Consider the following 13,389-nt stretch of genomic DNA (forward strand, 5'->3'; position numbering starts at 1 on the left):
GTGCAAACAGTCATCAAAGCAAAAGGTGGCTACTTTGAAGAACCTAGAATATAAGACATATTTTCAGTTGTCTCACACTTTTTTGTTAAGTATATAATTCCACATGTGTTAAGTCATAGTTTTGATGCCTTCAGTGTGAATCTACAATTTTCAAAGTCATGAAAATACAGAAAAATCTTTAAATGAGAAGGTGTGTCCAAACTTTTGGTCTGTACTGTATATATATATATATATGCACATATACAAAAATATATTCTTAAAGGGATTTAAGTAACAACGCCTCTAAAGACGACTTATCACCAGTTTGAGCATGTTATATGGCCACATCATGGACTAACGGCTGGACAGCTGAGTAAAACGTCTTTTTTATTTCTTTATTTCTCATCTCTGTTGTTGAGATATTGGCTTATAAAATTTAGATTCTAATTTCCCTTTCAAGTGGGCGTTACCAGAGATTCTTCTCTGGGGGCGTGTACTATTTCCCCCTGTATGATGTTGACCAATCATGAGCAGGATACGTCAGCCAGGGGGAGAAAAAAGAACACGCCTCCAAACAATGTCTGTGTGAGACATATAATGACATGCAGCCCTGCTCTCTTCACTGATCTCACTGACAAACAGGGAGGGGAGCAGAGTCGTGATTTATTACAACCACCACTGTGTGTTATCACAAATGCCGCTGTTCTCCTGAATCCGGTGATGTTTTTCTCTTGTTTCTGCTCCTCTCCTTTCCTGGGATATGGCCTCCTCCTCCCTGTATGAAAATCTTTTTTAGTCAACTGGGTGTGGTCTTCAGGAAAATTCTCATAGAGACGAGTTGTAGACCACGCCTAGTTGGATAGCAAGACTAGATTTACTTACAGGTAAGAGGAGGTCATATCTCAGGAAAGGAGAGGCACAGGAACAAAAGAAAAACAACGCCGGATTCAGGAAAACAGCGACATTTACACCAGGTAAAACAATATGACAGTTGACACTTCCTCTTTAAAGGGATATTCCCATCTCCAAAATCCAAAATATTTCTCCAATAGACCTCTATTTTTTGTTTGTTTTGCGCTTTTTGGGTGATGATCCTTTTTTAGGGGTTTTGGACAAGACAAATCACACGACCCTTATAGGAATCTTGGAACCAGACAATTTTTGATTCACATGATAAGTCATGTAAAAAAAATGGTAACAGACATCTTGGTACAAAAACATAGCAAAAAGAAACAAAAATAAAACCAAAAATGCTAAAAATGCAGAAAAACTGCAAAAAGTTACATTTACAAGTGGAGCTTATCTTCCTATGAGAGTGTGAAACCTGCTTCCTTTACAATCCTCTCCTCTTGGCGGGTGTTCGGCAAACAGAGATAACAAGTATCACTGTGTGCAACGTTATCTCTAGTAGAAGAAATCACTTGTTGCAGCTCTTGAGATAGTAGAAGTGGTGTCAATAGATGTTTTATTGAACCGATCTTTGTAATATTTTCTATTGGCATTATCCAGCTGAAAAATTGCGAAAAATTTCAATGTCTATGCCGTTTTTGCACCCAGCAAAAATGCCTATACCATTCACAAAAAAAATGCTCATATTTATGAGACTATTAAGAATAATCATGGAAGAGTTATATCAGCTCGTTCTCAACTTTTCGACTGTCTCTCAGGCGTTTCCCGACATGAAAAGACTGAAGAATGATGTCGGAACAAAGCAAAATGTATGAAAAGAGACCGCGTATCTAGTTGGTGCAGTCTCCGTTCAGTTCTTAGGGACAGGTGCTCCATGCATCTGGATGATAAAGAAGGAAACCGGTTGTTCTACTTTCCATATGACAGTGCCGTAAAAAGGCATAGCGAACCGCAAGGCGGGTCCCATCCTGCTGTTTAAATATAAAGTTCCATTCATAGTAGTATTATTGAGTCAACATTGAGTCTCCAGAAAAATGGTCCCTCACCTGGATTAGATTACTACAGTAGAGGGATCGTTAGGTCACTGAGGTACAACATCCTGGGTGTGACTACTGCATATGTACCTCTGTAGTTACACTCCTATGTATTACCAAAACCATACTTGCCACCTTTCCAGGTTCCCAGGAAAAGGGGCTGTAACAAATCTCTGCATGCCACCAAAGCCTGCCAAAGTCAACACTTCAGGTGGAGCACCGGCATCCAATTGGTATTCACTAGACCAAGTTCCTATGCCAAGCACAGCCATCCCATCCCATCTCCTCTCCTGTGCTTCAGGTTGCAATGGCAACCCAATGCTTTTCTATTACATCACCTACCTTAAACCGGGATTAGTTAACCGGACACCACCTGAGTATTCAGGTAGTGCATATTCCTGCCGCTACACTGCACCATCACTGCAAATGCAACTCTAAGAGCCTTCAAACCTGTCTTTTGGTATGTTCACATGTTGCATTTTTGTTGCAATTTTTTTTGCGCAGTTTTGTCACAGACCCGGATCAGCAAAGTGAATGAGATTCCTGAAGTCTCATGAACACCTTGCTTATTTTTTCCCTGCAGGATGTCAATTTTTTTCAGCATTTTTGCTGCAGACTTCAATAGGGAAAAATCCCCGACAAATGTGTATGTAAAAAACACAACAAACGCAGAATTTTCTGCTACAAATCCTGAGCCTATCCACATACCCTTAGGTGGCATGACACTGCCTGAGTATTCAGGTAGAGGGGCTTTGAGGACTCACCTCACCAGGTGAGACATAATACCAATTACACATCTAAAATTGTGAAATGAGGCATGTAGGGGACACAGTCTGTAAACATTTTAGTTTTTTACTTTCTATTTTAATGGTGCTGTTCTCCTTTACACACTATACTGCACAGATTTGCTCATCAGTCTGCATCTGTAATGTACGGCTCGTGTGAGTCTGTAAGCGAGCATGCACGCTCCCATGGGGGTTTAGATCATCAGCTAAAGTACTCCCGGGCAGGCGGTGGAGGATGGGGTATATCGATTGGATGGGGGGTCATCACTAATGACAGCAAATAAAAGGACATTATATAGTGCCACTAACTAGGGTGAGATTGGACAAACATTTCTAAATTTGAAGTTGGCGAAGTGGTCATGGCGAATTTTGTTTCTTCCTGTGATATTGACATATTTTTCTATTTTTTAGTGACATTAGGAAGTTCATTTTTAAGGCGGACACCTGCCGTTACTTAGTTTTCAATAAACAGTCTTTTAAAAAAATTAAAGGGGCTGTTTTTTTTTTTTTTCAAACCGGCCCAGTGTGGCTTAAAAAGTAATAAAGGGAAATATTCATCTTTAGAGCCGATGCTGCTCCTCAATGCTGATTTTCTGTGCTGCCCCTCCACGCTTTCCCTCTGTGCTGCCCCTCAGTGATGCTTTTTCTCTGTGCTGCTCCTCTTGCTGTCCCTCTATGCTTTCTCTCTGTGCTGCTACTCTGTGCCGCCCTCTGTGCTACTCCTCTGCTCTGCCCCTCTCTGTTTTCCCTCTGTGCTGCCCCTCAGTGCAGCTCATCTATATTGCTCCTCTGTATTGCTCTTCAGTAGTTCTTCATCTGTGCTGCTCCTCAGTGCTTTCCCTCTGTGCTGCCCCTCACTGCTGATTCTCTGTGTTGCTCCACTGTGCTGCAACTCTAGTCCTCCTCTGTTCTGCCTCTCTGTACTGCTCCATTGTGCTGTCCCTCTGTGCTGCCCCTCTGTCTTGCCCCTCTGTCCTGCCCCTCTGTGCTGCCCCTCTGTGCTGCCCCTCTTTGCTGCTCCTCAGTGCTTTCTCTCTGTGCTGCGCCTCAGTGCTGTCCCTCTATGCTGTACCTCTATGTTTTCCCTTTGTACTGCTCCTCTGTGCTGCCCCTCTATGCATTCCCACTGTGCTGTTCCTCTGTGCTTCTCTTCTGTGCTGCCCCTCAGTGTTGCTCCTCCATATTACTCCTCTGTACTACTCCATCTGTGCTGCTCCTCTGTTTTCCCTCTGTGCTGCTCCTCTGCGCTGCCCCTCTACACTTTCCTGCTGCGCTGTTTCGATGGTGCTTCTCCTCTGTGCTGCCACTCAGTGCTGCTCGTCTGTATTGCTCCTCTGTTCTGCTCCATCTGTGCTGCGCCTCTGTTTTCCCTCTGTGTTGCCCCTCTGTGCTTCTCCTATGCTGCTCCTCAGTGCTGCTCCTCTGTATTGCTCCTCTGTACTTATCCATCTGTGCTGCTACTCAGTGCTTTCCCTCTGTGCTGCCCCTTAGTGCTGATCCTCTGTACCACCCCTCTGTGCTGCCCCTCTACGCTTTCGCTCTGTGCTGTTCCTTTGTGCTGCCCCTCTCTGTTTTCCCTCTGTGCTGCCTCTCTGTGCTTTCCCTCTGTGCCGTTTCTCTGTGCTGCCCCTCAGTGCTGCTCGTCTGTAATGCTCCTCTGTTCTGCTCCATCTGTGCTGCTCCTCTGTTTTCATTCTGTACTGCCACTCTGTGCTTTTCCTCTGTGTTGCCCCTCTGTAGTTCTGTGCTACTCCTCAGTGCTGCTCATCTGTATTGCTCCTCTGTACTGCTCCATCTGTGCTGCTCCTCAGTGCTCTCCTTCTGTGCTACCCCTTAGTGCTGATCCTCTGTGCCACCCCTCTGTGCTGCCCCTCTTTGCTTTCTCTTTGTGCTGCCTCTCTGTGCTTTCCCTCTGAGCTGTCTCTCTGTGCTTCCCCTCCATGCTGCCTCTCTGTGCTTTCCCTTTGTGCTGTCCCTCTGTGCTGCCCCTCTGTGCTTCTCTATGCCACCCCTCAGTGCTGCTCCTCACTGCTACCCCTCTGTGCTGTTCCTTTGTGCTTCCCCTCAGTGCTGCCCCTCTGTGCTTCTCCTCAGTGCTGCCCCTCAGTGATGCTCCTCAGTGCTGCTCCCCTGTGCTGCTCCAATGTGCTGCTCCAATGTGCTGCCATTCTGTGCTGCTCCTCTGTGCTGCTCCTCTGTGCTGTTCCTCTGTGCTGCTCCTCTTTGCTGCTCCTCTGTGCTGCTCTTCTGTGCTACTCCTCTTTGCTGCTCCTCTGTTCTGCTCCTCCATGCTGCTCCTCCGTGCTGCTCCTTCATGCTGCTCTTCCGTGCTGCCCCACTTTGCTGCCCCTCTTTGCTGCCCCTCTTTGCTGTTCCTGTTTGCTGCTCCTCTGTGCTGCTCCTCGGCACTGTTCCCCTACAGGTCTCTTTGCTTCTTCTTCTAGTGTGCACAGTAGCTCTGCCTGTATGTAATAGTAACACGTCATTTTAATTTTTTTCTTTATCATAAATCAATAGTACAAGTGCAAACAAGAAGCTGTGTATTAGATCTTATCAGGGAGATCTGCTTCTTTGCCCTCATAAGTAATTTGGAACGATACTACGACATCCGGCTGCGCTGCTGTAATGAAGAATCCTTATGACCAAGATGAGTGAATGGCTTTTATTTCCACATCGAGTTTCACTGCTGGACCGGCATCTTTTTCAAGTGAAAAACCAATTACATAGTAGTGTTCAAGGGCAGCGGGTTTAGAACGGCTGTAGGTGTGACTGAGACTGAGGAAAACGCCTACAAGAAAAATTGAAAAAGAGGGAGGAGTGGAATGAGGAGGAGAGGAAGGAGAAGACATTGAGAAGTAGACTAATAATAGGATGGCAAAGGAGATAGAAAAAAAATAATGAGGAAAAACGAAAAGCGAGGCAAGAGGGCGATAGGAAAGAAACAAATAAAATCAGCAGCGAAATGAGCTGAAAATAGGAAAAAAAGATCTCTGCTGATTTTATTTCTTTCCTATCACCCTCTTGTCTTTCTTTTCTTTTTTCCTCATTAGAATTTTTTTTCCATCTCCTTTGCCATCCTATTGTTAGTCAACTTCTCAATGTCCTCTCCTTCCGCTCACCCTCCCTCTACTCCTCCTTTTTTTTCAAATTTTCTCCTAGGCATTTTCTTCAGTTTCAGCCTTTTTAAGCCCGCTGCCCTTGAACACTACTATGCAGTGGTGCAACAATCGCAGTCGCAGAGGTAGCGACCGTGACCGGGCCCGTATGGGTGAGGAGCCCTTGGACACACATTTAGCTAAAGTGTATTACGGCGCAGGGGTCCGTGCGCTGCAATAAACGCTGCCGGCCAATCAGAGACCAGCAGCTGACATCGGCGTGCACGGCGCATGGCAGTGACGTAATGTGCTCCCGTCGCAGAAGAAGACGCTGCGCGTAGGGGGAGCAGAGGGAAGGTGAGTATAATGGTTTATTTTTTTTTCTATGCATTAAAGAACAGCGGCAGAATGGGGAGATATACCAGCATGGGGCCCAGGATAAGGGACATATACCAGGATAGGGGATATACACTGCTCAAAAAAATAAAGGGAACACTTAAACAACAGACTATAACTCCAAATAAATCAAAGTTCTGTGAAATCAAACTGTCCACTTAGGAAGCGACACTGATTGACAATCAATTTCACATGCTGTTGTGCAAATGGAATAGACAATAGATGGAAATTATTGGCAATTATCAAGACACCCTCAATAAAGGAGTGGTTCAGCAGGTGGAGACCACAGACCACATCTCAGTACCAATGCTTTCTGGCTGATGTTTTGGTCACTTTTGAATGTTGGTTGTGCTTTCACACTCGTGGTAGCATGAGACGGACTCTACAACCCACAGAAGTTGCTCAGGTAGTGCAGCTCATCCAGGATGGCACATCAATGCGAGCTGTGGTAAGAAGGTTTGCTGTGTCTGTCAGCGTAGTGTCCAGAGGCTGGAGGCGCTACCAGGAGACAGGCCAGTACACCAGGAGATGTGGAGGGGGCCGTAGGAGGGCAACAACCCAGCAGCAGGACCGCTACCTCCGCCTTTGTGCAAGGAGGAACAGGAGGAGCACTGCCAGAGTCCTGCAAAATGACATCCAGCAGGCCACAAATGTGCATGTGTCTGCACAAATGGTTAGAAACCGACTCCATGAGGGTGGTATGAGGGCCCGACGTCCACAGATGGGGGTTGTGCTCACAGCCCAGCACCGTGCAGGGCACTTGCCATTTGCCACAGAACACCAGGATTGGCAAAGTCGCCACTGCTGCCCTGTGCTCTTCACAGATGAAAGCAGGTTCACACTGAGCACATGTGACAGACGTGACAGTCTGGAGACGCCGTGGAGAGCGATCAGCTGCCTGCAACATCCTTCAGCATGAGCGGTTTGGCAGTGGGTCAGTAATGGTGTGGGGTGGCATTTCATTGGAGGGCCGCACAGCCCTCCCATGTGCTCGCCAGAGGTAGCCTGACTGCCAATAGGTACTGAGATAAGATCCTCAGACCCCTTGTGAGACTATATGCTGGTGCGGTTGGCCCTGGGTTCCTCCTAATGCAGGACAATGCCAGACCTCATGTGGCTGGAGTGTGTCAGCAGTTCCTGCAAGATGAAGGCATTGAAGCTATGGACTGGCCCGCCCGTTCCCCAGACCTGAATCCGATTGAGCACATCTGGGACATCATGTCTCGCTCCATCCACCAACGTCACGTTGCACCACAGACTGTCCAGGAGTTGGCGGATGCTTTAGTCCAGGTCTGGGAGGAGATCCCACAGGAGACCATCCGCAACCTCATCAGGAGCATGCCCAGGCATTGTAGGGAGGTCATACAGGCACGTGGAGGCCACACACAATACTGAGCCTCATTTTGACTTGTTTTAAGGACATTACATCAAAGTTGGATCAGCCTGTAGTGTGTTTTTCCACTTTCATTTTGGGGGTGACTCCAAATCCAGGCCTCCATTGGTTAATAAATTTGATTTCCATTGATGATTTTTGTGTGAATTTGTTGTCAGCACATTCAGTTTTGTACAGAACAAAGTATTCAATGAGAATATTTCATTCATTCAGATCTAGGATGTGTTATTTCAGTCTTCTCTTTAGTTTTTTGAGCAGTGTATATATATCTGAATGAATGAAATATTCTCATTGAATACTTTGTTCTGTACAAAGTTGAACGTGCTGACAAAATTTGGACTTTGCCAATCCTGGTGTTTTGCGACAAATTCCAAGCATCCTGCACGGTGTTGGGCTGTGAGCACAACCCCCATCTGTGGACGGCGGGCCCTCATACCACCCTCATGGAGTCGGTTTCTAACCGTTTGTGCAGACACATGCACATTTGTGGCCTGCTGGAGGTCATTTTGCAGGGCTCTGGCAGTGCTCCTCCTGTTCCTCCTTCCACAAAGGTGGAGGTAGCGGTTCTGCTGCTGGGTTGTTGCCGTCCTACGGCCCCCTCCATGTCTCCTGGTGTACTGGCCTGTCTCCTGATAGCGCCTCCAGCCTCTGGATACTAGGCTGACAGACACAGCAAACCTTCTTGCCACAGCTCGCATTGATGTGCCATCCTGGATGAGCTGCACTACCTGAGCAACTTCTGTGGGTTGTAGAGTCTGTCTCATGCTACCACGAGTGTGAAAGCACAACCAACATTCAAAAGTCACCAAAACATCAGCCAGAAAGCATTGGTACTGAGATGTGGTCTGTGGTCCCCACCTGCAGAACCACTCCTTTATTGAGGGTGTCTTGATAATTTCCAATAATTTCCATCTATTGTCTACTCCATTTGCACAACAGCATGTGAAATTGATTGTCAATCAGTGTTGCTTCCTAAGTGGACAGTTTGATTTCACAGAAGTTTGAATTACTTGGAGTTATATTCTGTTGTTTAAGTGTTCACTTTATTTTTTTGAGCAGTGTATATATATGTATACCAGGATGGGACCAGGATGAGGGACATTACTACATAATGGGGGAGGGGGGCAACTCTTATGTCCTTATAGGATTTAGAACACTACAAGAGCCTATACATCTGATCAACATGTGGGGGTGGAGGTGTGTGGGTGTGTGTGTGTGTGTGGGGGGGGGGGGCCCTAGGTCCAAATTTTGCCCCAGGTTCCATCGGACTCTAGTTACTCCACTGCAACTATGCAATTGTTTTTTTCACTTGAAAAGTACGCTAGTACAACGTTATGAAAATAAAAACCATTCACCTCCTCTTGGTCCTAAGGATTCTTCATTACAGCAGCGCAGCCGGATATCGTCCAAATTGGTCGACTATCCTGGAGGAGATGATCCCTCAGCCACGAGGCAGCAGCAGCTGATATTTTCCGGTGTTCATACAACCTGCGCAGATGAGCACCTTCCTTTACTTTCCTCAGCACCCAAAATGGGATCACCTGATGGTCTTGTGCGCTTTAGTTCCCCTAAAGTTTTTCTACCATCCTTCTCCTCCTGGACTGATCTTTCATTCTCAAGATTCTCACTTGAAATGTGTATTCAGTGAATAAAGAATTTTCCATTCATGAGAAAGGAGATAACAGTTGGTGCTCATAAAGTTCTATGGAGAACGTGCAGCAGAATGTATGTGTTGTGTCTGCTTGTAACTCCTCCCCTCTCCATAGAACTTTAGGAGCACCAACTGTCTTCTCCTATCTCAGTAATGGGGAAATCTGTCTTCACTGAAAACAGATTTTACCCATGAACTGAGAGTGAAATATCAGTCCAGAAGGAGAAAGAAGCAAATTTCTCTGTTAACAAAGTTGCTTGTTTTTATGTCTAATATTAATTTGTAAGCTAAAAATTAAAACGTCGGTCACTTTTTAAGGATTTCTTTTTTTTCATACTTACAAATATATCCACTGGAGACATATTACATTGTGGTATTAAAAAAAAAAAATGGCTGACCCACTGAGTTTGCTTTCCCAGCTGCCCAGACCACTGTTTCCTGGAAGCTGCTGCGGTCCTAGTGCTTCCATGTTACATTGTCGTCTCTTCAATGTATTTTATAACATAGAATATATAGTATACAGCAATAACCAGTGCATTAATGAGATGAAAGTGAAGTCACAGTGGATATTACTGACTGCCGGCTAATGGAAGCGCATGCATTATACATGGCGGAGCTGACATCCGTGACCTCAGTAATGTACTGTGATGTATCTAATTATGTGCACGCTGCCAGCAGCACTTCTTCCGCCTGTATGGATAAAATTCGCTGCTTGTGTTCTTCAAGTCAACCAGTGAAATGAGAATTAATAACCCAAGTTTGGTGATATCACCTTATACAAAAGCAATCATCATAAAATGACCTATTGTTTAATTACATTTTTGTGATAAATGTATTTTTTTTTTTAAAAATAAAAACAAATCTGTATAAAAAATACAAAGTATAAATCTTGCAATTCCCACACTGGCCACCGGGGCTTTTATTTAGATTCTATTTTCCTGTTTCAGGAAATGCACATGCACATTAGCAGCAATAGACAGACCTATATTGTGCATCTAATGAGCATGTGCAAAAGTCATTGTGAGGGCTTGTACACACGACCGATTATGTCAGACGAGGGCTATCCTTGGTTTTCACGAATAGCACTCGTACTCATGTTATTTTTATGGGGCTGTACACATGTCCAATTTTTACCTCGGACAACCAAAATATGAGTGTCATGTCCGATTTTAATCAGTGTCGGATCAAAATTAGCAATGCAAGTCAATAAGTCCAGGGAAAGCATTGGACCGCACTTGGATGACATCCGACTGCAGTCCGATTTTTTTTTGAACTGATAGATAATAGAGAAACTTTTTTTTTCTCTCCACCTCCAAGAAAAATGGATCCCACCATGATCAGAAAAATTGGACTGTTTTTATAGGAGGAAGAGACAACAGTTGTGTGTACTTATCCTGAAGGTGAGCTGTGACATCGCTGTCATGAGTCATTGTAATCCTGCCTCTGCTGATAAGGAGCCTGCTGAAAATTCTTCCGGAAAAGACAACGTATGAGCCGAAAACCCCCAGTGACTAATGTGAAAAATTGCAAGATTACTATTTTTGTTTTTTAATAAAAATCATAAAGTTGCATAAAAAAAAAAAAGCTGATTTAAACAATTTGCCATTTTTTGATATTTTCTCTTTAACAGTGCGGGATGAACTTAGGTGAACGACAGATGAGCTTAGCCTTAAACAGGTTGTCCACTATTTTTTCATGATGACCTATCCTTAGGATAAGTCATCAATGTCTGATTGGCCAGGGTCCGGCACTTGACACCCCCACCGATCAGCTGACCAGAACTGCTCGATTGCGGTGCTGCTCCATCTTCTGATAGTGGCCGCGGCTGTGTACTGTACAACCTAAGGATAGGTCAATGAAAAAGTAGTGGACAACCTCTTTAAGGGGGGTGTTCTCAAGTTTGGAATTTATCCACTATTTATAGCAGGGATGTCAAACTCAAACACACAGAGGGCCAAAATTAAAAAGTTGAACAAAGTCGCGGGTCAATCAGTATACAGTATAATGAGCCCCACAAAGTCCTCCATACAGAATAGTGGCCCCACATAGTCCTCCATACAGAATAATGGCCCTACATAGTCCTCCATACAGTATAATGGGCCCCACATAGTCCTCCATACAGTATAATGGCCACCACATAGTCCTCCATACAGTATAATGGGCCCCACATAGTTCTCCATACAGAATAATGGGCCCTACATAGTCCTCCATACAGTATAATGGGCACCACATAGTCCTCCATACAGAATAATGGGCCCCACATAGTCCTCCATACAGAATAATGGGCCCCACATAGTCCTCCATACAGTATAATGGGCCCCACATAGTCCTCCATACAGAATAGTGTCCCCATATAGTCCTCCATACAGTATAATGGCCCCCACATAGTCCTCCATACAGAATAATGGAACCCACATAGTCCTCCATACAGAATAGTGTCCCTATATAGTCCTCCATACAGTATAATGGCCCCCACATAGTCCTCCATACAGAATAATGGAACCCACATAGTCCTCCATACAGAATAATGGAACCCACATAGTCCTCCATACAGTATAATGGACCCCACATAGTCCTCCATACAGAATAATGGAACCCACATAGTCCTCCATACAGAATAGTGTCCCCATATAGTCCTCCATACAGTATAATGGCCCCCACATAGTCCTCCATACAGAATAATGGGCCCCACATAGTCCTCTATACAGAATAATGGAACCCACATAGTCCTCCATACAGAATAGTGTCCCCATATAGTCCTCCATACAGTATAATGGCCCCCACATAGTCCTCCATACAGAATAATGGGCCCCACATAGTCCTCCATACAGAATAATGGAACCCACATAGTCCTCCATACAGAATAGTGTCCCCATATAGTCCTCCATACAGTATAATGGAACCCACATAGTCCTCCATACAGTATAATGGCCCCCACATAGTCCTCCATACAGAATAATGGAACCCACATAGTCCTCCATACAGAATAATGGAACCCACATAGTCCTCCATACAGTATAATGAGCCCCACATAGTCTTCCATACAGAATAATGGGCCCCACATAGTCCTCCATACAGTATAATGGACCCAACATAGTCCTCCATTCAGTATAATGGGGCCCACATAGTCCTCCATTCAGTATAATGGCCCCACATAGTCCTCCATACAGTATAATGGCCCCACATAGTCCTCCAGACAGTATAATGGACCCCACATAGTCCTCCATTCAGTATAATGGCCCCACATAGTCCTCCATTCAGTATAATGGCCCCACATAGTCCTCCATTCAGTATAATGGGCCCCACATAGTCCTCCATTCAGTATAATGGCCCCACATAGTCCTCCATACAGAATAATGGAACCCGCATAGTCCTCCATACAGAATAGTGTCCCCACATAGTCCTCCATACAGTATAATGGCCCCCACATAGTCCTCCATACAGAATAATGGAACCCACATAGTCCTCCATGCAGAATAATGGAACCCACATAGTCCTCCATACAGAATAATGGAACCCACATAGTCCTCCATACAGTATAATGGCCCCCACATAGTCCTCCATACAGAATAATGGAACCCACATAGTCCTCCATACAGAATAATGGAACCCACATAGTCCTCCATACAGTATAATGAGCCCCACATAGTCTTCCATACAGAATAATGGGCCCCACATAGTCCTCCATACAGTATAATGGACCCAACATAGTCCTCCATTCAGTATAATGGGCCCCACATAGTCCTCCATTCAGTATAATGGCCCCACATAGTCCTCCATACAGTATAATGGCCCCACATAGTCCTCCAGACAGTATAATGGACCCCACATAGTCCTCCATTCAGTATAATGGCCCCACATAGTCCTCCATTCAGTATAATGGCCCCACATAGTCCTCCATTCAGTATAATGGGCCCCACATAGTCCTCCATTCAGTATAATGGCCCCACATAGTCCTCCATACAGTATAATGGCCCCACATAGTCCTCCAGACAGTATAATGGGCCCCACATAGTCCTCCATTCAGTATAATGGCCCCACATAGTCCTCCATACAGTATAATGGCCCCACATAGTCCTCCATACAGTATAATGGCCCCACATAGTCCTCCAGACAGTATAATGGACCCCACATAGTCCTCCATACA

The sequence above is a fragment of the Phyllobates terribilis genome, unplaced genomic scaffold (genome assembly GCF_046119375.1).
Source record: "Phyllobates terribilis strain yellow unplaced genomic scaffold, ASM4611937v1 Scaffold_12__6_contigs__length_324123572, whole genome shotgun sequence".
Lineage (NCBI taxonomy): Eukaryota > Metazoa > Chordata > Amphibia > Anura > Dendrobatidae > Phyllobates > Phyllobates terribilis.